At 36.7% G+C, this 24,148-nt stretch overlaps 1 protein-coding gene and 1 pseudogene across 1 annotated transcript in view; one reads left to right on the forward strand and one right to left on the reverse strand.

Moving 5' to 3' along the window:
- ZSWIM5 (zinc finger SWIM-type containing 5) overlaps window positions 1–24,148 on the reverse strand; it is a 218,529-nt gene that overhangs the window by 107,387 nt on the left and 86,994 nt on the right. The window lies entirely within an intron of this gene.
- On the forward strand, window positions 225–437 carry LOC132001735 (small nuclear ribonucleoprotein G-like; annotated as a pseudogene).

Here is a 24,148-nt window from a genome sequence, read left to right on the forward strand (position 1 = left end):
ATGGAAAAAAAAAAGCCCACACAAAGTCTTACAAAGAATATTTATAACAGATGTAGTCACAATAGCAAAAAATTGGAAAAACTCAAATATTATTCAAAGAAGAGTGGACAAAGTGGTATATTCATACAATGAAATACTACTGTATGCATTAAAAAGTAATGAACTACTGGACGAATTCCATTTGGAGGCATCTTTGAGCTCACTGAGTAGACACCAAGAGCAAAGCTCAACCTCCCAAGTTGAAAAAATTTATGGACAAGAAATTATCATTGAAATGAAATGGTGGCAGACATGTCCAAGGAATATTGTGGGGGTTCGATCTGTTTATGAATCTTGTGATAGATGAATGTGTGGAGAGAGCAACTAGTGGGCAATAGAACAATATTGGAATGGTGGTAATATGAGGAAATAGTATCATGTTAGAAGCCCTGGAATGAGTATAAACAATGGGCGTGTTCATCAGAAGAAAGCAACTGCTTCCACATGTCCCCTCTCCATAGTGCCTGTTTCACTACAAATATAAAAATCAGGTCGTGTGCATTTTCATATTGAACTTTTTTGTTAAACAAACTTTTATAATAGTCCAAAAAATAAAAAGGAATGAACTACTGATACACCTAATAATACAATGACTCTCATAACCATAATGCCCAGCATAGATATATACTAAAAATAATCTCACTTATATGATATTCTCCAACAGGAAAACCACTCTAAGGTGGAAAATATTAAAAGTGTGGTTACCTCTTGCAGGTTGGGGATTGCCACAAGAAGCTGCCTGAAATAAATTTTTGGAGAAAATGCTCTATATCATGTAATTGTGGATTACGCTACAGTATTACAGTATTACAATACTTAGCAACATAGATGAACATCATAAATGTAATGTTGAATAAAATATATCAGATAAAAAATATACTTAATTCATGATTATATGAAGTTAAGAAACATGCAACTTTAAGGTATAGTATTTAGAGATATATACTTAAGAGGAACAAGAAAGAAAAGCAAGAATTAGATTACCATCAAGTTCGGGCAGTAGTTATATTTGCAAGGAGGACACACACAGTGATTGTGATGCAGCATGAATAAGTGTTAAAGGGTGTTGGCATTGGTCTATTTCTTGTTCTGGAGGTGGTTAAGTGAGTGGTTTGCTTTGTAATAAAACACTGAGTTATACAAAATAAAGCCATGGTAAAAATAGCACGTTTTAACTAAAAAGTGGATAGAAGCTAATTTTCCAGGTTTCTCTATTACAATTTTATTTTCAATTTGTAAAACTGCAAATTATTATTTTTTTACAAGAAGTCTAGTATTGCTAAATTCAATCACCATTTCTCAGTCCTTATCTTACATTTCACACAGTTAACAACTCCTACATCTTTGATACTATCTTCATTGGCTTCCAGGACAACACACTGTCTTGGTTTTCATTTTATCTTACTGGACTCCCCTTTTTTAGTTTTCTTTGTTGGCTCCTCTTCCTATTGCCATTTCTCAAGCTCAGAATACCCCAGGGCTCAGTCCTTGATCCTTTTCTATACTACTTAACTCCCTTTGTTATTTCAACTGGTGCCTTTGCTTTATTTTTTTTTATTTATTTTTTATTTTTTATAAACATATATTTTTATCCCCAGGGGTACAGGTCTGTGAATCACCAGGTTTACACACTTCACAGCACTCACCAAAGCACATACCCTCCCCAATGTCCAGGTGCCTTTGCTTTAAATAACATCTTTATGCCAATGAACCTCAAATTTAGATCTCAGATAAAGATCTCTCTTCCAAAAACCAGACTCACACATCCAACTCCCTCCAAGTGTTTATAAAAACACTTGGAGGTCTTGATAAATATCTCAAACTTAACAAACCCCAAACCTGTTTCACCTGTAGCCTTCCCCATCTCATCCTTTCAGTTGCTCAGACCCCAAACCATGCAATCATCCTTGATTCCATATCCTATATCCAATCCATCAGGAAATTGTACTTGCCCTACTTATAAAATACTTCCAAAACAATTTCTCAACATTTCCACTATTTCAACTCTGGTCCAAGCGTGAATTATTTCACTAACAGATATACCTGCTCTCTTTCTACTCCTTCTTCTATCTATTCTCCACACAGCAGTCAGAGTGAGCTTTTAAAAATCTGTCGGATCTTGACACTCCTCTACTCAATACTTCCAGTGGTTTCCCATTTCATTCAAAGCTGAGAGTCTTAGAATGGCCTAAATAGGCTATGCATTGGCTCCCACTTACTTCCCTGCCTTCTTTTTCTTATTACTCTGTCCCTTACAGTTTTTGCTGCTCTTCAGATATACCAGGCAGAGTCCAACCTTAGAGCTTCTGGTCTAGCTGTTTCTTCCAAATATCTTCTTGGTACACCCTTCCCGCCTTTAAGTAAGTCTCAGTAGATCTCCCTAAGGTCTACCCAGATCACCCCATTAAATACTGAAACTGTTCTATCTCCCTACTGCCATTCCTGCATTCTAAATTCCTTCAAACCCTATTCTCTCATTCCCCTTTTCAATAACACTTACTAACACATTATGTAATGTATTTGCTTATTATGTTTATCATTGCTTTCTTTTGCTACAGTAAAAGCTCAGTGATCTTTGCTTTGCTCATTGATGTATCTCATGTGCCTAGAATGTTTCGCATTCAGTTAGTACTTATGAAATGTAAAATGATTATTACTGTTTATGTTAAGCTCATGGCACCCTTATCATTAATATCATCAGCCAAAAGCACATGCATCTGATTGAATCCTGAATCAATCATCCTAGTGAAGAGGTCGTGTATTGAGTCAGCGAGGCCTCTCATGTACCTTCATGTGGAGCTAAGAGAGTGGTCAAACCTACCTGAATCACATGAAATGATTTCCTCACAAGAACAAAGGACAGCATTTCCAAAAGAGGTAAGGGAAAGTATGCTGGACAGGCAAAGAGCACAACTGGAGGGAAGTATAAAGTAGTAGTTAAGGGTGATTAAGGGACAGACTCTGGAATAAGGAAGGCTAAATTGTATTTATTCCATGCTACTTGCTAGCTGTGAGACCCTAAGCAAATTATTTATGCTTCTGTTGCTTCAGTTTCTTCACTTGTAAAACAGGGATAAGTAATAATTATCTCACAGAGTTGTAATACGTATTAAAACAGTTTTAATGCATATAAAAACACTTAGAGGAGGGCCTAGCTTATAGTAAGCATTACAGAAATGTTAGCTATTGTTGTTGTTTCTGTTATTATTATTAATTGAGGCAAAGTATTCCTCATTATTGCAATTGTATCACAGCACTTAACACTTGGTGAGACACAACAAAGAATAAGAACTGCAGGGTGGCTTGCTTCACTCATCTTTTTTTTTTAAGAATTTAGTTATTTATTTGACAGAGAGAGAGATCACAAGTAGGCAGAGAGAGAGGGGGAAGCAGGCTCCCTGCTCAGTAAAGAGCCCGAAGTGGGGCTCGATCCCAGGAACCTGGGATCACAACCTGAGCAGAGAGCCCGATGTGATCTGAGGCTTGATTCCAGTACCCTGGGGATCATGACCTGAGCTAAAGGCAGAGGCTTAACCCACTGAACCACCCAGGCGCCCCTTAAATTCGTCATCTTATCAAGGTGCTTTGCTTAATCATCTATACATCCACTAAGTGCTTATGCTGTGCCTGGCACTTGGCCAGCCAGTTCAGCCTTTAAGGAGGGCACAGTCTACTGTGGGGAAATAAAAGCAATCAAGAGTTATAGGTGCTATTTTAGTTCCATTCTTCCTACAATTTCTCATCTTTCTATTCTAAACCCAATTTAATACTAAGCCCTTAAAAGTCAGAGATGTCTTCTACTTTATATCATTATTAAGCATTTTCTAAAACATTTAAGTAGCCTCTATACCCAATGTGGGGCTTGAACTCATGACCCCCAAACCTCATGACTGACTAAGCCAGCCAGGCACCCCAAGCATTCTCTAAATTTTTAATAATCATCATAATTCTAGGCCTAGTGGCAGCTCTTGACCAAGAGCCTTAATGAAGCACCTCATTTCTGCGGCAGCAGATGACTAGTTGGCCAATTCCATTTTTGGCCTATGATCAATTGCTACACTGACTTTTTATTTACTTTAACTTGTTTTCTGCATAACCTGTGGAACGCACCAGGATCAACTCTGAGGTACAAGGAGAGGACTAGGGCTCTTGAAATTGTATGATGATGGATAAACCTCATAATATTTCACTCAGACACTCATGCATCACTATATCACCGTTTGAAATGCCAGACTAAATGAATGAAATAGTTGGTTGCCTTTTATCTGATTACATTTAAAAAGTTCTCTGTCATTGGAAATAATAAAGAAAATACGACCACCTATTTTATTCATTTTAATCATCCATTTGCATGCAAGATCCCATGGAAAGTATTAAAAATATAGTAATGAGTAAGGTATAATCCCTAACATTGATCTCAGTATCTAATAGTTGAAGGGGGTACACCTATAAAGATTATTGAATCACATGATAAGGTTCATTTTTTCATTCATTCATTCATTCATTCATTCATTCATTCATTTAAATTACATTATTGACTGCCTAATCTGTGCCAGGCACCATGGGAATATAACTGTAAAGAAGACAGAAACAACTTCTACTCTTATGGAGCATAAAAATTAGTAGTAGCAGTGATGCCGATGGAGTTGGTAGAGACAACCTCCAAGATTTCTTCTAAATATGGGGTTCTTTTGTTTCTCCACAAATCAAGATGTGATATATGACATGTCAAGCTGGAGACTAAACTGATGGCTGTGACCCACAACTACAGATTGGGAAGAGGTTAGGAAGTATATAGAAAAGGAAAGGGGGGGGAGGCAAGGCAGAAATAAAAGAAGGGGACTAATATAATAAACACTTGCAAAGTTATTTTTCTTTTCATCTTATAAATAAAATATTTGAAGTTTATAGAGATTAAAGAACTTTCCTGGGGTCCTTACTAACTTTACTAACTTTACAGTTAGTAAAAAGCAGAGCCAGAATGTGAACTTAGCAGGTTAGCACTGTTTCTTCTTCATCTTGCAAATACAAAAAAAAAAAAAAAAAAAATACTAAAGGGGGAAAGAAGGACATTAGGGAAAGCAGGCTAGAGGGAGCTCTGGATGATAAATGGCCATTCAGAAGTAGAATGAAACTCAAGCTCTTGTTAAAGAACTGGCATGCTGCCCATCAAATAGATTCTACTCTGGGTCTCAATTAAGGCAGCTTTATTCTTGTTCAGCCAGATTTACTCCAACTTAAGACCAGTCTCAATTTAGCTTCCTCCTATCTGTGACCAAAATTTACTAATCTTTCCCCACCTTAGCTAACAATTTATTTGATTAGGATAAAAAAAAAAATCAGAATACTTCATTTAAGAAAATCAATGACCACATCCAAGTTCCCCAAATAGGCTTTTTTTTTTTAAGATTTTAATTATTTATTTGACAGATAGAGATCACAAGTAGGCAGAGAGGCAGGCAGAGAGAGAGGAAGGGAAGCAGGCTCCCTGCTGAGCAGAGAGCCAGATGGGGGGCTCGATCCCAGGATCCTGAGACCATGACCTGAGCTGAAGGCAGAGGCTTAACCCACTGTGCCACGCAGGCGCCCCCCCCAAATAGGCTGTTTTGCTGAAAACCATTACTAAGAGTTTCAAGAATGTGGTGCTTGTCAAAATGCATATTTCTAAGCTCCATTCCACATACAGTCTCATTGGCTACAATGGCCTATAATCTGCATTTTAAATAAGCCTATCAGGTGGTTCTAATACAAAGTAAAATATACCAAATATTGGGACTCTAAAGGAATGATTATAAAACCATGTTATCATCTGATTGATCCAGTATTTTCTCAGAAAACCACATATCTTAATGGGACAGCACATCCTTACAATAGAGATAAAATGGAGCACTTGATAAGGTAAAAAAAATAGTAAGAGCTCCCTTATATTGAGTGCCCTTCAAGAGGACACCTTTTATATATTTTTTTACAACAACTTCATGATAATTAATGTCATTTTTCACATTAATAACTTGAGGCTCAGAGAAGTTAACTCTTTTTTAAAAATGTTATTTATTTATTTGACACAGAGAGAGTGCACACAAGCAGAGGGAGTAGCAGAGGAAGAAGCAGGCTTCCCACTGTGCAGGGAGCCCAATGTGGGGCTTGTTCCCAGGACCCTGGGATCACAACCTGAGCCAAAGGCAGATGCCCAACTGACTGAGCCACCCAGGTGCCCTGAGAAGTTAACTCCTTAATTTCACTTAGGAAGTGACTTTCCTACATAATTCATTAGTAGTAGAGCTTGGATCAAACCTGAAGCAACTTTTCAAAATTCTGCAAAGGAATCTCTTCTTTCAGAGCCCTGGAAACCATAACCCTGTGATTTCCCCACAACTCTGTGCCTCTAACCAAATACACAACATATATAGTGGGAAGGAACAATAGAAAAGACAAAAGGGGTAATAGCTAGAAAGCACAATTTTTTTTAAAGATTCTGTTTATTTATTTGATAGACAGAGATCACAAGTAGGCAGAGAGGCAGATAGAGAGGGGGAAGCAGGTTCCCTGCTCAGCAGAGATCCCAGGATCCTGGGATCATTACCTGAGCCAAAGGCAGAGGCTTTAACCCACTGAGCCACCCAGATGCCCCTAGAAAGCACAATTATTAAAATTTTAAGATTTCAGAGGAAAAGTTGAGATATGGATATGGAAGTGGGTGGCTGAAATGGAATGAATTAGAGGTGAAAGTAGGTGGTGTCTAAGACATTAATAAGAGAAAGGATAGTGACAAATGTTATAGTAGGAAAAACAATGCTCCCCTCCCATAATGTCTATCTCTTAATCCCTGAAACCTGTGAATATGCCTTACATGGTACACAAGGGACTCTCTTGGAAATGGGGAGATTATCCAGGTGGGCACAATGTAATCACAAAGGTCCTTCAAAGTTAAAGAGTGTAGGGGCGCCTGAGTGGCTAAGTGGGTTAAAGCCTCTGCCTTCGGCTCAGGTCATGATCTCAACGTCCTGGGATCGAGTCCTCCATCCGGCTCTCTGCTCAGCAGGGAACCTGCTTCCTCCTCTCTCTCTGCCTCTCTGCCTACTTGTGATCTCTCTCTCTCTGTGTCAAATAAATAAATAAAAATCTTAAAAAAAAAAAAGTTGAAGACTGTATCAGAAGAGAATAAAGAGAGCACCTGACTATGGAAGAAAGGTCATAGCCGTGCAATGTTGCTGGTTCCAACGGTGGAGCAGGTAAGCTGTGAGGCAAGGAATATCAGCAGCCTCTATGAGCTGAACAAGGTAAGAAAAGAGATTCTCCTCTAGTGCTTCCAGAAAGGAATTCTCCTCTAGTGCAGCCCTGTTGATGTATTGATTTTAGCCAATGAGACCTCTGTGTGATTTTTTATTATTATTCTTATGTTCAATTAGCCAGCATATAGTACCCTCATTAGTTTTTGATGTAGGGATCATTGATTCATTAGTTGTGTATTACATCCAGTGCTCATCACCCCATTACCCTGTCTGCCCACCCCTTACCCTTCTGTAGCCTTCAATTTGGTTTCTAGAGTCCAGAGTCTCTCTCATGGTTTGTCTCCCTTTCTGATTTCTTCCCATTTCTTCCCATTCCCTCCCTTCCCCTATGGTCCTCCACACTACTACTTATGTTCCACATGAGTGAAACCACAGGATAACTGTCTTTCTCTGCTTGACTTATTTCACTTAGAATAATCCCTTCCAGCTCCATCCATGTTGATGCAAATGGTGGGTATGCATTCTTTCTGATGGCTGAGTAATATTTCACCATATATATGAATGACATCTTCTTTATCCATTCTTCTTTATAAAAGGACAACTTGGCTCCTTCAGTCTCATAAAATTCTATCAGTGCTTTTTACATTTTAATTACTATATTTCTTGGTGTAGACCTCCTTCAGTTGATTTTGTTAGGGGTTCTCTCTGAGTTCTGGATCTGGATTTCTGTTTCCTTCCCCAGATTTGGGAAGTTTTCAGCTATTATTTCTTCAAATACATTTTCTTTTCTCTTTCTTCTCCTTCTGAGATCTCTATAATGTGAATGTTATTATGCTTGATGTTGTCACTAGGAGGGGATTTGGAGCTCAGGCCTGGTGGGAGGGGGTGTGTCCACAGGAGAACTCAGGGGTGGGCACGCTGTTAGTAAGTTGGGCTGGTTCCTGCAGGTGCCTATGTGTCGAGGCTGGGGCTGGAGAAGGAAGTGCTGAGTTCCAGCTCTTCTGTTCCTGGAGAACTTGCCCCAAAATTCCTGCCCCTCCAGAGCACGCTCTGCAATTAGTAAACAAATCCCCCTTATGTATACCCAAAGCTTTTTTCAAACTCCTGTTTCTATGCTATATTGCCATGGGCTGCTGAGCTGACTCTTTAAGGGCAGGGACTCTGTTTCTTCTGGTTTTCCCTGCTCTCCCATGAGCCTATTTTTAAAGTTCTAGATCTTAACCTCCACCGAGTATAAGAACTTTTGAAATTCAACCCCTCTTGTTTTTAAAACCAAATGTTTACAGAGATTCATCTTCCCCATGCAGACTGCCTTGTGTGAGAGTCTGTTTTTCTCCCCTCTCTGTGCCTTCAGTGGCCCTACTTCCTGCTACAGTCCCACAGGTCCGTATAGTTCCCTACCCTGCTTCCACCCTTCCTACCCTCTTTGATGTGGCCTCTTCTCTACATTTAGCTGTGGAGAGTTTGTTCTTCAGTCCTTGGGGTCATTTTCTGGGTTATTTACACTGATGAAACTGTTATTTAGTTATATCTCTGAAATGAAGTGAGCTTAGGGTCCTCTTACTCTACTATCCTCCCTAGAACTCAGTCTTATGGTAGTTCTATTTTTAATTCTTTGAGGATCAAGCCTCCATACTGTTTTCCACAGTGCCTGTACCAATTTACATCCCCACCAACAGTGCACAAGAGCTCCTTTTCTCCACATCTTTACAACACTTTTTTCTTGTCTTTTGTTAATAGCCTTTTTTTCCCCCTGAGAGAGACAGACAGCATGCCCCATCAGGGGTTGGGGGGCCAGAGGGAGAGGGAGAAAGAGAGAGAGAGAAAGAGAGAATCTTAAATAGGCTCCATGCCCAGCATGGGTCTCATGACCCTGAGGCGGTGACCTGACTCAAAACCAGGACTCAGACACCTAACTGAGCCACCCAGGTGCCTCTTTATTTTTTATCAAGAAAAGATGTTGGATTTTGTTAAGTGCTTTATTTGCATCATTAAATTTTGTTACTATGAATTAACTTTATTAATTTTTGAATGTTAAACTTGCATTCTTGAGTGAGAAAAATCTCACTTGGTAGAGAATCATTATCCTCATATATTGCTGGGTTTGTTAAAATACTGTTTATAATTTTTGCATCTTTAGTTATGGGGGATATTGATCTATAGTTTTCTTATGATGCTTTGGTTTTTATAGCAGTGTAATGCTGGCTTCACAGAATGCACTGGAATGTATTCCTTCCTTTTCAAATTTTTGGAATTGTTGTGTAGAGTTAGTATTCTTTCTTCCTTAAATGTTTTCTGAAATTCACCAGTGAAGCCATCTGAGCCTGGCATTTTTTAGTAGAATGATTTTTAACTACAAATTCAATTTCTTTATTATGGCTTCTTTAGCACTTACCACCTCCTATTTCTTGCTTATTTTATCTACCCCCAGTAGAACATGTGATCCATGAGTATAAAGTTGTTTTGTCTTTTTCTTTCTTTCTTTCTTTCTTTTTTTTAAGAAAATCTGTTTTGTTCTCGGCTGTATTGTTAGCACTTAGTGCTTGGCAGCATGGCACACAGTGCTTAATATACTGATGAATTAAATTATAAATAGGTACAAATATGTGACACATTATCATGTTTTCTAATGCATTTCAAATGCTCATGCATTCGCATATAAAATGTCAACTCATAAATTATTCCTTTTTGTTTTACACATTATTAGGATATATTTATTTTTTTAGACATTATATGTTGAGCAGGTTATGAGTTTCTATGAATTTCATTATAGGAGAGTAAAGGGAACCTTATAAAAACTTGTTTAAAAGGAGAATATTAGATCTGATAGATTGAGAATAAATGACTTCAGTCATATCAGTGAGAGGAGTATACAAGGGGCAGTAGGTCATTGCTCTGGAAGTCCTCTGAAAGAGTTGCTGTTCCTGGAATTCTAAAAATATCCATCTACAAATATCTTCAGGTATTCTAGGACAGGAAAAGTTGAGAGGAAGAAGTAATAACGACCATCAGTACCTTAAAGATATGTTATAGGGTATCCAAAAGAATTCAAACCTTGTTTTCGGGAGGTCAGTCAAGTCAAGGGTGGTATTAATTATGGAAAAATTTCACATCAACAGTGAAGAAATATTCAAAAGCCACTATACATCCTTAAAAGTAAGGATACAAATGGAGTGTTGGCACTCCAGGACTGGGATTTCCCCTGACTGACATCAACTACACTCCCTCGGGGGAGTGTAGGAAAGCCTGTTTCTCTATGCTATCTTGGTTGCAATGAGGAGAAAGCCCAGAATCAAGAAAGTTCAGAGGATCAGAAGAAGGAAATTTTATAATGATATAAAGAATCAATACAATAGGACGATAAAAAAGTTAGAACTGTAGATGCACCTATTAACAGTACTCCAAAGTATATGAAGCCGGAGCTGAATGAAGTGAAAAGATAAAGGTAAATTAACAATTAATTTAGAGTTAAGAGTTAGAGATTTCTATGCTCTTTTATCAATAACTGATAGAACAAGAATGTATATAAAGTTCTGCTCTTTTGAACTGACAGTTTGTATTCCATGCTTTCTTTTTTGTAGCCAAACATATTAATCCTATATCACTGTGTTCAATGAACTTCTCCATACGATAGCAATGAGTTTTATTTCTTTCATGACATAGAAAATTAAAAATAAGGAACTAGTTTCAATTGCTCAGATTTTTCTCCAAGAGCACAAAGAAGATATAATTAGCACCTGGCACTTGAGCTATTTTTATGGTAATCAGATTTTTCTTTAAATTCGTGTATTGTTGACATACAATGTGATATTAATTTTAAGTGTAAAACATAATGATTCAACAATTATATATATTATACTATGTACATCATGATAAGTATAGTTGCTATCTGTCACTATATGTTATTACAATATTATTAACTATATTTCCTATGCTATACTTTTCATCCCCGTGACTTATTTATTTCATAACTGGAATTTTGTACCTTTTAATCCCATTCACCTTATTTTGCCTTTGCTCCCACCTGTTCCCCTCTGCAACTACCAGTTTGTTCTCTGTAGCTATAAGTCTGTTTCTATTTTTTGTTTGTTCATTTGTTTTGTTTTTTAGATTCTACATATAAGTGAAATCTTAAGGTATTTGTCTTTCTCCATCTGACTTATTTCTTTTTGCATAATATCTTCCAGGTCCAGCCATGTTGTTGTAAATGGCAAGATTTCATTCTTTTTTATGGTTGAGTAATGGTCCATTTTAATTATTTATATATATATAAATATATAGATAGATAGATATAGATACACACATATTTTCTTTATCCATTCATCTATCTGTGGATACTTAGGTCTTCCTTAACTTTCTTAATTTCCATAACTTGGCTATTATAAATAATGTTACAATAAACATAAGAGTGCATAAACTTTTTTGAATTAGTGTATTAATGTTTTGTTTTCTTTGGGTAAATAGCTAGTAATAGAATTACTGAATTGTACTGTATTTCAATTTTTAATTTTTTGAGAAACTTCCATATTGTTTTCTACAGTGGCTATATCAATTTACATTACCACCAACAGAGCACAAGAGTTCCCCTTTCTCCACATCCTTGCCAACCTTGTTATTTCTTGTACTTTTGATAACAACCATTCTAGCAGGCATACGGTGGTATCACATTGTGGTTTTGATTTGCAATTCCCTGATGATAAGGGATGCTGAACATCTTTCCATGTGTCTGTTGGCTATCTGTATGTCTTCTCTGGAAAAATGTATATTCAGATCCTTTGTCCATTTTTAAATCAAATTGAGTTTTTGTTTGTTTTTGCTATTGAGTTGTATGAATTCTTTATATATTGTGGATATTAACAATTATCTGATATATGATTTGCAAATATTTTCTCCCATTTAGTAAGCTGCTTTTTCATTTTGTTGATGGTTTCTTTTGCTATCCAGAGACTTTTTGGTCTGTTAGTAGTCCCACTTACTTTTATTTGCTTTTGTTGCCTCTGCTTTTGGTGTCAAATCCAAAAAATTATCACCAAGACTGATGTCAAAATCTTAACACCTATGTTTTCTTCAAGGAGTTTTACAATTTCAGGTCTTATGTTCATGTCTTTAATATACTTTGAGTTAATTTTTTGTAATTTTTAATTTTTTGACAGATAGTGGTCTAAGTGGTCAAGTTAGGAAAATATGGTTATTATCTTTTTAGTATCCTTCTGCTCCCCTTAAACACAGACTAGCTCATTGCTATTTTTGTGCCCTTGATCATACTAAAATAATCACTGTCTTCCTCTCTATCCATTTTGACAAGTTCAAATTCCACTAATTCTAAGGTATCTTTTTTGATGATATCAAATTATATTGATTTCTCCCTCTGCTAACTTGTCTGACATTTATTATCTATATTATACAATAGATAAATTACATTCTGTCTTATTTATTAATCATATTCACACCTGGCAGTAATGAGGCAGCTTCCTTCCTACCACTGCCACAGCAGTGTCAGAAGAAACCTGCTACAAGACTTCAAAAAAATGTAATGTCATAAAACAACATTTCAAACGTCCAGGTTTCAACTGAAAATTACTCATACCAAGAACCAAGAAAACCTCAATTTGAATGAAAAATGTCAACCATTACACACCAACACCAAAATAAGAAATATTAAACTTATTTGATAATCTTAAACAAACCAACATAAAAATGCTTCAGTGAGCCATAACAAACACCCTTGAAGCAAATTTATAAAATAAAAACTCTCAGGAAAGAAATAGAAGACATAGAGTAGAATTGAGCAGAAATTTTTGAACTAGAAAATACAAAATTGAAATGAAATCAACTGACGGACTTAACAGCAGAATAAAGGGGACAGAGCAAACAACCAGTAAACTCGAAGACAGAATAATAGAAATCACCCAACCTATCAAAGACAAATCAAAACAAAACAAACCCCAACACACCAAACAGCCTCAGGGAACTGTTGAACTGTAACAAAAAGTCTTACATCATTGGGGTCCCATAGGGAGAGATAAGAAGGTAAGGCCTGAAAAAATAATGTCTGAAAATGTCTTAAATTTGGCAAAAGACATAAACCTATATTCAAGAAGCTGAACAAACTCCAAACAACAATATGCCCCCCAAAATCCACAAGATACTTCAAAGTTCTTAAAACAAAAACAAAAGAAGCAAGAAAAACAACACATTATTTATAGGGGAAAACAATTCAAATAATAGCAGATTTATCATCAGAAATCATGAAGGTCAGCAGAAAGTGGCACATTTTTCCATTGTTGAGAAAACTTGTTCTATTTTTTTTCTGTTTGTTCTGTTGTTAAACCTAGTCTTCTATATTCAGTAAAAATATCCTTCAATAATGAAGGAGAAATCAGGATACTGTCTGATGAAGCAAAACCAAAAGAAATCTATTGCCTGCATATTTACTTATAAAGAATACCTAAAGGAAGTTCTCTAAATAGAAAGAAAATGACAACAGGAGAAATCTTGGAACACTATGAAGAAGGCAGTAAGCAAAAATATGGGTAAGCAAAAGACTTTCCTTCTTCTGTTGAATTTTCTAAATTATGTCTGCTGCTTAAAGAAAAAAAATTATTGGGTACCTGGGTGATTCAGTTCATTAAGTGTCTGCCTTTGGCTCAGGTCATGATCTCAACATCCTGGGATCAAGCCCCACAACAGGCTTTCTGCTCAGCAGGGAGTTACTTCTCCCTCTCACCCTTCCTCTGTGCTCTGTCTCTATCTCTTAAATAAATAAGCAAAATCTTTAAAAAGAAAGAAAGAAATTATAACACTGATGTGCTTCTACATGTATAGGGGGAATATTTAAGACAATTTGTAATATAAATGAGGAAAAGTAAGAAATGTAAAGAAGAATAAGGTTTCCCCATTTCTTTCTTTCTTTATTTCTTTAAGATTTTATTTATTTATTTATTTATTTAAGAGAGAGACAAGGAGAGAACACAAGTAGACAGAGCAGCAGGCAGAGCGAGAGGGAGAAGCAGGCTCTCCACTGAGTGGGGAGCCCGATGTGAGGCTCTATCCCAGGACACTGGGATCATAACCTGAGCTGAAGGCAGACGCCCAACCAACTGAGCCACCCAGGTGCCCCAGTTTCCACATTTCACTTGAAGTGATAAAATGTCAACATCAATAAACTATAACAAGTTATTAGTTATAATACAAAACCTAGAGCAATTACTATTAAACTACACAAAGAGAGAAACTCAAAGACACTATAAAAACTGAATTCTAAAAAATGTTCAATGTTCAGAAAAAAAGAAATAAAAAACAGTAAGAAAAAAACAAAAGACAAAAATAAAATGAAAGGATGAAGTCATAACATACCAATAATTACATTAAATATAAATTATCTAAATAAGTTAATTAAAAGACAGAAATAGGTAGTCTATTTTTTAAAAAACAGGACCCAAGTATACCCTTGGGTCTTGATCTCACAACCCTGAAATCATGACCTGAGCCAAAACCAAGAGTCAGATGCTCAACCAACAGAGGCACCCAGGCGCCCCTGGAAAAGTCCTGTAAAAGGAACTCACTTACAACAAGTAAGTTGACTATAAAAGGATGGAAAAAGATATACCATGCAAATTCTAATCAAAAGAAAGCAGGAGTAGCTATATTAGTATCAGATAGACTTCATAACCAAGAAAATTATCAGAACCAAAGAGCAATGATACCCCTAATGATAAAGGGGTAAATCCATCCATAACACATAGCAATCCTTAATTTGAATGAACCAAACAAACTAATGCAAAATATGTAAAGCAATCCCTGACTGAATAGAAAGAACAAACAGAGAAATCCACAATTACAGTCAACACCCCTATCCCAGGAACTGATAGAACGAGTAAGAAAATAAACAAGAATCTAGAAAAATAGTAACACCATCAATCAACAGAATATAATCAATGTAAAATACCCAAAGAAAGCAGAATAAACTTTTGTTTCAAATGCCCATGAAACATATGCCAAAATAGACCCTATCTAGGCCATAAAGCAAATTTAAAATGATTGCAACAGTGTACTCTATCACTGCAATGAAATAAATAGCTGGAAAGCAAATAGAAAGATAATAGGAAAATCACTAAACAACATATTTCTAAACAATCTGTGAGTAAAAAAGGAAGTCTCAAGGGAAAATTATAAATACACCAAACTTAAAAAAAATAAAAATATAACAGGGATGCCTGAGGGCCTCAGTCAGTTGAGCATCTGACTCTTGGTTTTGACTCAGGTCGTGATTTCAGAGTTGTGAGATCAAGCCCCAAGTTGGGCTCTGTGCTGGGTATGGGGTGTGCTTAAGACTCTCTTCCTCTGCCCCAACTGCTCTCTCACTATCTATCTCTCTAAAATAAATAAATAAATAAAATACTTTAAAAAATGAAAATATGACATCCAGAAATTTGTGGTATGCAGTGAAAACAATGCTGAGAAGGAAATTTATAGCATGAAGTGTTTACATTTTTTTAAAAGAGGAAAAATCTCAAATTAATAACCTAAGCTTCAATCTCAAGAATCTAAGAAACACAGAGCAAAATAAAACCAAAAGAAGCAGAAGGAAGGAAATAAAAACAGGAATCAATGAAACTGAAAACAGAAAAACAATAAAGAAAAATCAATGAAATAAAAATGTGATTCATGAAAAGTTCAATAAAATTGACAACTCTCCAGCAAGACTGACAACAAAAAAACAGAGAAGATACAATATCAATATGAAAATGGAAACAGGATATTACACAAAACCTGCAAACAACAAAAGGATAATAAGGGAATACTATGAAAAAACTCTACACATGGGGCACTTGTGTGGCTCAGTCGTTAAGACTCTACCTTCAGCTCAGGTCATGATCCCAGAGTCCTGGGATTGAACCCCACAATGCGCTCTCTCCTCAGTGGGAAACCTGGTTCTCCCTCTCCCACTCCCCCTGCTCATGTTCCCTCTCTTGCTGTCTCTTTCTTTCTCTGGCAAATAAATAAAATTTAAAAATCTTAAAAAAAAAAAAGGAAAGAAAAACTCTACACATAATATTGACAAGATGGATGACATAAACTAATTCCTCAAAAAGCACGAACTAACCCAACTCATCCAATATGAAATAGATAACTGAAATATCCATAACCTGTTAATGAAAATGAGTTCATAATTTTAAAGCTCCAAAGGAGCAATACTTATGCCCAGACAGTTTTTCTGGAGAATTCTACTGAATGTTTAAAAATGAATTAACATAAATTCTATATAATCTCTTACAGAAAATGTAAAGGAAACAATTTTCAAAAAATTTTACTAAACTAATAATATCATTATACCAAAGACCGTAACAAAAAAGGAAACTAAAGACCATTATCCCTTATAAATATGACACAAAAATGCTTAACAAAACATGAGCACACAGATTTTGGCAATATATGATAAGAGTTATACACCATGAACAAGTAGAGCTCATTTCAGCAATGCAAACTGATTCAGTATTTGAAAACAATTCAGTATTTGAAAATCAATCAGTATAATCCACCATATAACAGGCTAAAAAACAATGACAATCCTCAATTGATATAGAAAATGCATTTGGCAAAATTCAACATACATTCATGATAAAACTCTTAGAAAAAAAGGTAGGAATAAAGGAGAACATCTTCAATGTAATAATCAACTGAAAACCTACAGCTAGCATTACACTTAAAGGGGACAGACTGAATGCTTTCCCCTATGACAGGAAACAATGCAAGATGTCAGCTTTCATAACTCGAATTCAATAAAATAATGGTACTAAGTAAGTTCACATACTACACCTGGTGAGCATACAAAATCAACTGTATTTCTATATACTAGCAATGAACAATTAGAAGCTAAAACTTAAAACACAATATTACTTATAATCACACACACAAAAAAACCCACTTAGGTGTAAATCTAATAAAATATATGCAGGACTTGTATGCTGAACACTACAAAACACTAATGAAAGAAAACATAGAAGATCTAAATAAATGGAGATCCCATTATTCATAGATTGGAAAATATAGCAGAGTAAAGATGTCAATTCTCCCCAAATGCAATTAATGCAACTCCTATCAAAATCCCAGCAAGATTTTCTAAAGAGAGAGAGAGAGATCAAATAAACAAAACAAAAATACCCCAAACAAACAAAAGAAACAGACTCTTTATTTTATTTTATTTATTTATTTGACAGAGAGAGAGATCACAAGCAGGCAGAGAGGCAGGCAGAGAGAGAGAGGAGGAAGCAGGCTTCCTGCTGAGCAGAGAGCCTGACGTGGGGCTCGATCCCAGGACCCTGGGATCATGACCTGAGCCGAAGGCAGAGGCTTTAACCCACTGAGCCACCCAGGCGCCCCCCCAAAAACCAGACTCTTATCTACGGAGAACAAACTGATGGTTACCAGACTATTGGCGGGGGCGGTTAGGTGGGGAAGGGTTTAGTGAAATAGGTGAAGGTAGAGTACATATATCATGATGTGCACCAAGTCATATATAGAATTGTTGAAACACTTGAAACTAATTTAACACTGTATATTAACTATACTGGAACTAAAATTAAAATCCCAGCAAGATGTTTTATGGTTACTGACAAGATTATTCTAAACTTTATATGTAAAGAAAAGGAACTGGAGGGCTAAAACATTTTTTTTTAAGAAGGATAAACTGGGAGGGGTACCTGGGCAGCACCGTCAGTTAAGCGTCCAACTCTTGGTTTTGGCTCAGGTCATGATCTCAGGGTTGTGAGATCAAGCCCCACGTCTGGCTCCATGCTGAGTGAGGAATCTGCTTCAGTTTCTCTTGCCCTCTGCTCCCCTCAACAATGTGCACAAGTGTACAGTCCCTCTGTCAAATAAATGTTCTTTAAAAAAGGATAAATTGGGAGGAAACAGTCTGCCCACTGTTAGGAATTATATAGCTGTAGTAATCAAGACTATGTGTTACTAGGGGATAGACACAAAAATCATTGGAAAAGAATAGAGAACCCAAACATAGACCTATGCAAATATGCCCAGATGATATTTGTTTTAAAGTTCATAGTTTAGGATTCACTCTAAATTTGACAAACACATAATGTCATGTAGCTACTATCATAGCATCATAAAGAGTCATTTCACTGCTATAAATATCCCCTGTTCTCTAGTAATTCCCCCTTCCCAGCACCACCATTCCCAATCCCCTAGCAACCACTAATATCTTTTACTGTCTCTATCAGAGTTGCCTTTTCCAAAATGTCATATACTTGGAACCATATAGTTTAAGCTTTTCCAGACTGGCTTTTTACTTAATGATGACCATTTTAAGGTTCCTCCAGGTCTTTCCAACCTTCAAAACTTCATTTCATTTTTATAGTAAATAGTATTCTGTGGTATGGATGTACCACAGTTTATTTAACCACTCGCCTTCTGAAGTACATTTTGTTTGCTTCCAAAATTTGGCAACTATGGGGGGAAAAAAACCTGCTATAAACATCCCCATGCTAGTTTTTATGTGGAAGTAAGTTTTCAACTCATTAAATACCTAGAAGCACAATTGCTGGATTGTAGAGTAAAATTGTGTTTTGCATTGTAGACAAAAACAAAAAACAAAACAAAAAAATACTTTCCAGACTATCTTCCAAAGTGGTTGGAAGTGCATTCCCAGTAAGTATGAATAAGAGTTCTTGTTTCACAAACTTGTCAGCATTTGGTGTTGTCAGAGTTCTGGATTTTAGCCATTCTAACAGGTGTGTAGTGGAATCTAATTGTTATTAAAATTTGCAATTCCGTAATAGCAAAGGATGTTGAACATGCTTTCATATGATTATCTGCCATCTGTATATCTTCTTAACACAGTGTCCAGATCTTTTGTCCTAAAATTTAAATTCAATTAGCCAACATACAGTACATGATTCGTTTTGGAGTAAATTAAGTCTTTTGCCCATTTTTTTTCTTCTGCCCATTTTTTAATTGGGTTACTGTTTTCTTAATTTTGACTTTTAAGACTTCTTTGTATTTGGGGGGTGTTGGTCCTTTATCATATATACCTTTTGTAAATATTTTCTTCAAGTATGTGACTTGTCTTTTCATTCTCTTAAAACTGTCTTTCACAGAATGATTGATTTAAACAAAAAAGGTCCACCATATCTATCTATCTATTTATTTATTTTCGTTCATAGATTAGGCGTTTGGTGTTCTATCTCAAAAGTCATTGCCACACCCAAGTTCACCTAGGTTTTCTACTCTGTAGCTTCTAGAAGTTTTATAGTTCTGCATTTTACCATTATCCACTTTGAGTTAATTTTTGCGGAGGGTGTAACATCGAAGTCTATATCCATTTCCTACATCAGAATATCCAGTTCTTCCAGCACAATTTGTTGAAAAGACTGTTCTTTCTTTCTTTCTTTTTTAAAGATTTTATTTATTTATTTGACAGAGAGAGATCACAAGTAGGCAGAGAGGCAGGCAGAGAGAGAGGGGGAATAGGCTCCCTACTGAGCAGAGAGCCTGATGCGGGGCTCGATCCCAGGACCCTGAGATCAGGACCTGAGCCGAAGGAGGAGGTAACACTGAGCCACCCAGGCGCCCCAGGACTGTTTTCTTAATTTCTCTTTCTCTGCTTCCTTATTAGTGTACACAAATGCAATAGGTTTCTGTACACTGATTTGGTATCCTGCAACTCTACTGAATTTTTTTATCAGTTCCAGAAGTTTGGCTGTGGTGGGAGGCAAGTCTTTGAGATTTTCAATGTAGAAGACTATCATGTCATCTGCAAATAGTGAATATTTCACCTCCCTTTTACTGATTTGGATGCCTCTTCTCTCTTTTTATTGTCTGATTGCTATAGCTAGGACTTCCAGTATGATGTTGAATAGAAATGGTGAGTGAACATCCCTGTCTTGTTCCTGACCTTAGGGGAAAGGCTCATAATTTTCCCCATTGAGGGTGATGTTATCTATGGGTTTTCCATGTAGTGAACTATTATGCTGAGGTATGTTCCCTCTAAACCTAGTCAGTAGAGGGCATCATCATGAATTAATGTTGTATTCTGTCATGTGCATTTTCTGCATCTACTGAAAAGATCATATGGTTTCTATCCTTTCTCTTATTGATGTGATGTATCACGTTGATTGATTTGTGAATACTGAACCACCTTTGCAACCCTGGAGAAAATCCCACTGGATTGTGGGGAATGATATTTTTTTTTTAAAGATTTTATTCATTTATTTGACAGACAGAGATCACAAGCAGGCAGAGAGGCAGGCAGAGAGAGAGAGGAGGAAGCAGGCTCCCTGCCGAGCAGAGAGCCCGATGCGGGACTCGATCCCAAGACCCCGAGATCATGACCTGAGCCGAAGGCAGCGGCTTAACCCACTGAGCCACCCAGGCGCCCCGGGAATGATGTTTTTAACGCATTGTTGGATTTTGTCTGCTAGTATTTTGTTGAGGATTTTTGCATCTATGTTCATTAAGGATATTGCTCTGTAGTTCTTTTGTGTCTTTTTTCTTAAAGATTTTATTTATTTATTTGATAAAGAGAGAGAGAGAGAGATCACAAATAGGCAAAGAGACAGGCAGAAAGAGGGCGGAAGCAGGCTCCCTGTTGAGCAGAGAGCCTGATGTGGGGCTCAATCCCAGGACCCTGAGATCATGACCTGAGCTGAAGGCAGAGATTTAACCCACTGATCCACCTAGGCACCCCGCTGTCTCATGGTGTCTTTAACAGGTCTTGATTATCAGGATAATGCTGGCCTCACAGAATGAACTTGGAAGTTTTCTTTCCTTTTCTACTTTTTGGAATAGTTTGAGAAGAAAAGGCATTAGCTCTTCTTTAAATTTTTTTTGTCCTTGTTGCTCTTTGAAAAGATTTTATTTACTTATTTAGAGAGAGAGAAAGAGAAAGAGAGAGCACTCATGAGTGAGGGGGCTGGGCCAGTAGGAGAAGCAGACTTCCCACTGAGGAGGAGGCCCGATGTGGATGTGGGGCTTGATCCTAGAACCCTGGGATCATGACATGAGCTGAAGGCAGAGACTTAACTGACTAAGCCACCCAGGTGCCCCTTACATATTTGATAGGATTTGCCTGTGGAACCATTTGGTCCTGGACTTTGGTTTGTTGGGAGTTTCTGGATTACTGATTCAATTTCTTTGCTTGTTATCAGCCTGTACAAATTTTCTATTTCTTCCTGTTTCACTTTCATTAGATTATGTTTCTGGAATTTATCATTTCTTTTAGGTTGTCCTATTTGTTGGCATGTATTTTTTCATAATACTCTCTTATAATTTTATTTTCATGGTGTTTGTTGTTATTTCTCCTCTCTCATTTCTGCTCTTATTTATTTGGGCCCTTTCTTTTTTTATTGTGATTAAGTCTGGCTAGAGGTTTGTCAATTTTATCGATTTCTTCCAAAGCTCCTGGTTTCACTGATCTCTTCTACTGCTTTTTAGTTTCTGTATCACTTATTTCTGCTCTAATCTTTACTATTTCCTTTCTTCAAATGAAACCTTCTAAGTTTCATTCGTTACTCTCTTTTTAGCTCCTTTTGATGCAAGGCTAGGTTCTTTATTTGAGGTTTTTCTTGCTTCTTGAGGCAGGCCTGTATTGCTATAAACTTCCCTCTAAGAACCACTTTTGCTGCGTCCCAAAGGTTTGGAACTGTTGTGTTTTCATTTTCATTTGTTTCCATGTACTTTTTAGTTTCTTCTAATATTTCCTGGTTGACCTATTCATCGTTCAGCAGCATGTTACTTGTGGTCTTTCCTAATTTTTGCTTGTGGTTGACTTGTAGTTTCCTAACACTGTGGTGAGAAAAGATACATGGTATGACTTCGATCTTTTTGAATTTGCTGAAGCTAGTTTTGTGGCCTAATAGGTGATCTATTGTGGAGGAAGTTCCAGGTGTACTTGAAAAGAATGTGTATTCTGCTGTTTGGGGCTAGAACGTTCTAAGTATTCTGTTAAATCCATCTGGTTCACGGTGTCATTCAAAGTCATTGTTTCCATGTTGATTTTCTGTTTAAATGACCTGTCCATTGGTGTAAGTAGGGTGTTAAAGTCTGCCACTGCTATGGTATTATTATCAATTAGCTCCTTTATGTTTGTTCTTAACTGTTTTGCATATATGGGTGCTCCCATGTGGGGCCCATAAATATTTATAACTGTTATATAGTTTTGTTGGATTGTCCCCTTTATTATGATAGTGTCCTTCTTGACTCTTGTTACAGTTTCTGCTTTAAAGTCTATTTTGTCCAATAGAAGTATTGCCACTCTGGCTTTCTTTTGACATCCATTTGCATGACAGATGTTTCTCCATTCCTCACTCTCAATCTGCAGCTGTTTTAAGGTCTAAAATGAGCCTCTTGTAGCCAGTGTATAGATGGGTCTTGGGTTTTTTTTTGGGGGGGGTTGGGTTTTTTTATCCATTCTGTCACCCTATATCTTTTGACTGGAGCGTTTAGTCCATTTACACTCAGAGTAATTACTGATTGGGGTGCCTGGGTGGCCCAGTAGGTTAAGCATCTGACTCTTGATCTCAGCTCAGATCTTGATCTTGGGGTTTGAGTTTGGGTCCTCTATTAGGCTCCATGCCAGACTTGGAGCCTACTTAAAAAAATAAGGATAGGTACTGATAGGTATTAATAGATAGGTATTTATTGCTATTTTGTTATTTTCTTTGCGGTTGGTCTGAAGATTTTCTCCAATCCTTTCTGTCTCTCTTTCATGGTTTGTTGGGTTTTCTTCAGTGACATATTTGAATTTCTTTCTCTTTATTCTTTCCATATTTCTTAGTGGTTTTTGATAAATGGTTACCATACAGTTTGTATATAACCTCTTCTGCATATAGCAGTATATACTAAATTGAGTCATTTAAGTTTGAACCCATTCTTTACTTCTCTCTCCTCCCCACGTTTTAGGTATATATTTTCCTTTTCTTTTGTGAGTTCCTTGACTGATTCTTTTTTACAGAAATACTCATTTTTACGTCTTTTGTGTTTCCTGCCTTCATACTGTCATTTGTGGTATTTCCTTCCCAGTCAAAGACTTCCCTTTAATATTTCTTGCAGGGCTGCTTTAGAGGTCATGAACTCCTTTAGTTTTGTCTGGGAAACTCTTTATCTCTCCTTCTATTCTGAATGAGAGCCTTGCTGGATAGGGTATTCTTGGCTGGAGGTTTTTCCCATTCAACACTTTGAGGGTATCATGCCTCCTTTCTAGCTTGTGAAGTTTCTGCTTAAAAAGCTGCTAACAGCTTTATGGGATTTCCTTTGTATGTAACTGTCTTCTTTTATCTTGTTGCTCTTTAAATTTTTTATCACTATATTCTTCCAATTTAATTATAATATGTCTTAATGTGGATGTTCTTTTGTTGGTTTTGATGGGAGTTCTCTATGCTTCCTGTATCTGGATATCTGTTTCCTCCCCATGTTAGTCAAGTTTTCAGCTATCATTTCTTCAGATAAATTTGCTACCTCCTTTTCTCTCTCTTCTACTTCTGGGACTCCAAAATATGAATTTGTTTATGTTTGATGGATTCACTGAGTTCCCTAAGTATATTCTTGTTTTGCATAATTCTTTTTCTTTTTCTCCTTTGTTCAGCTTGATTACTTTCCCTACTCTGTCTTCTAGGTCACTAATTCATTCCTCTGTTTCTTCCAGCCTGCTGTTCATTCTATCAAGCATTCTGCTCATCGTGGTTATTGAGTCCTTTGTTTCTGCTGTTATTCCTTATCTCTCTGTTAAGGGTGTCATTGATGTCCCCCACTCTGTTCTCAAGTCCAGTGAGTATCATTATGATCATTGCTTTAAACTGTCCATCAGGTATGTTACTTATATCTGTTTTACTTAGATCCCTGTCCAGAGCCTTGTCCTGTTC

This window comes from Mustela nigripes, chromosome 14, assembly GCF_022355385.1.
Source record: "Mustela nigripes isolate SB6536 chromosome 14, MUSNIG.SB6536, whole genome shotgun sequence".
NCBI lineage: Eukaryota > Metazoa > Chordata > Mammalia > Carnivora > Mustelidae > Mustela > Mustela nigripes.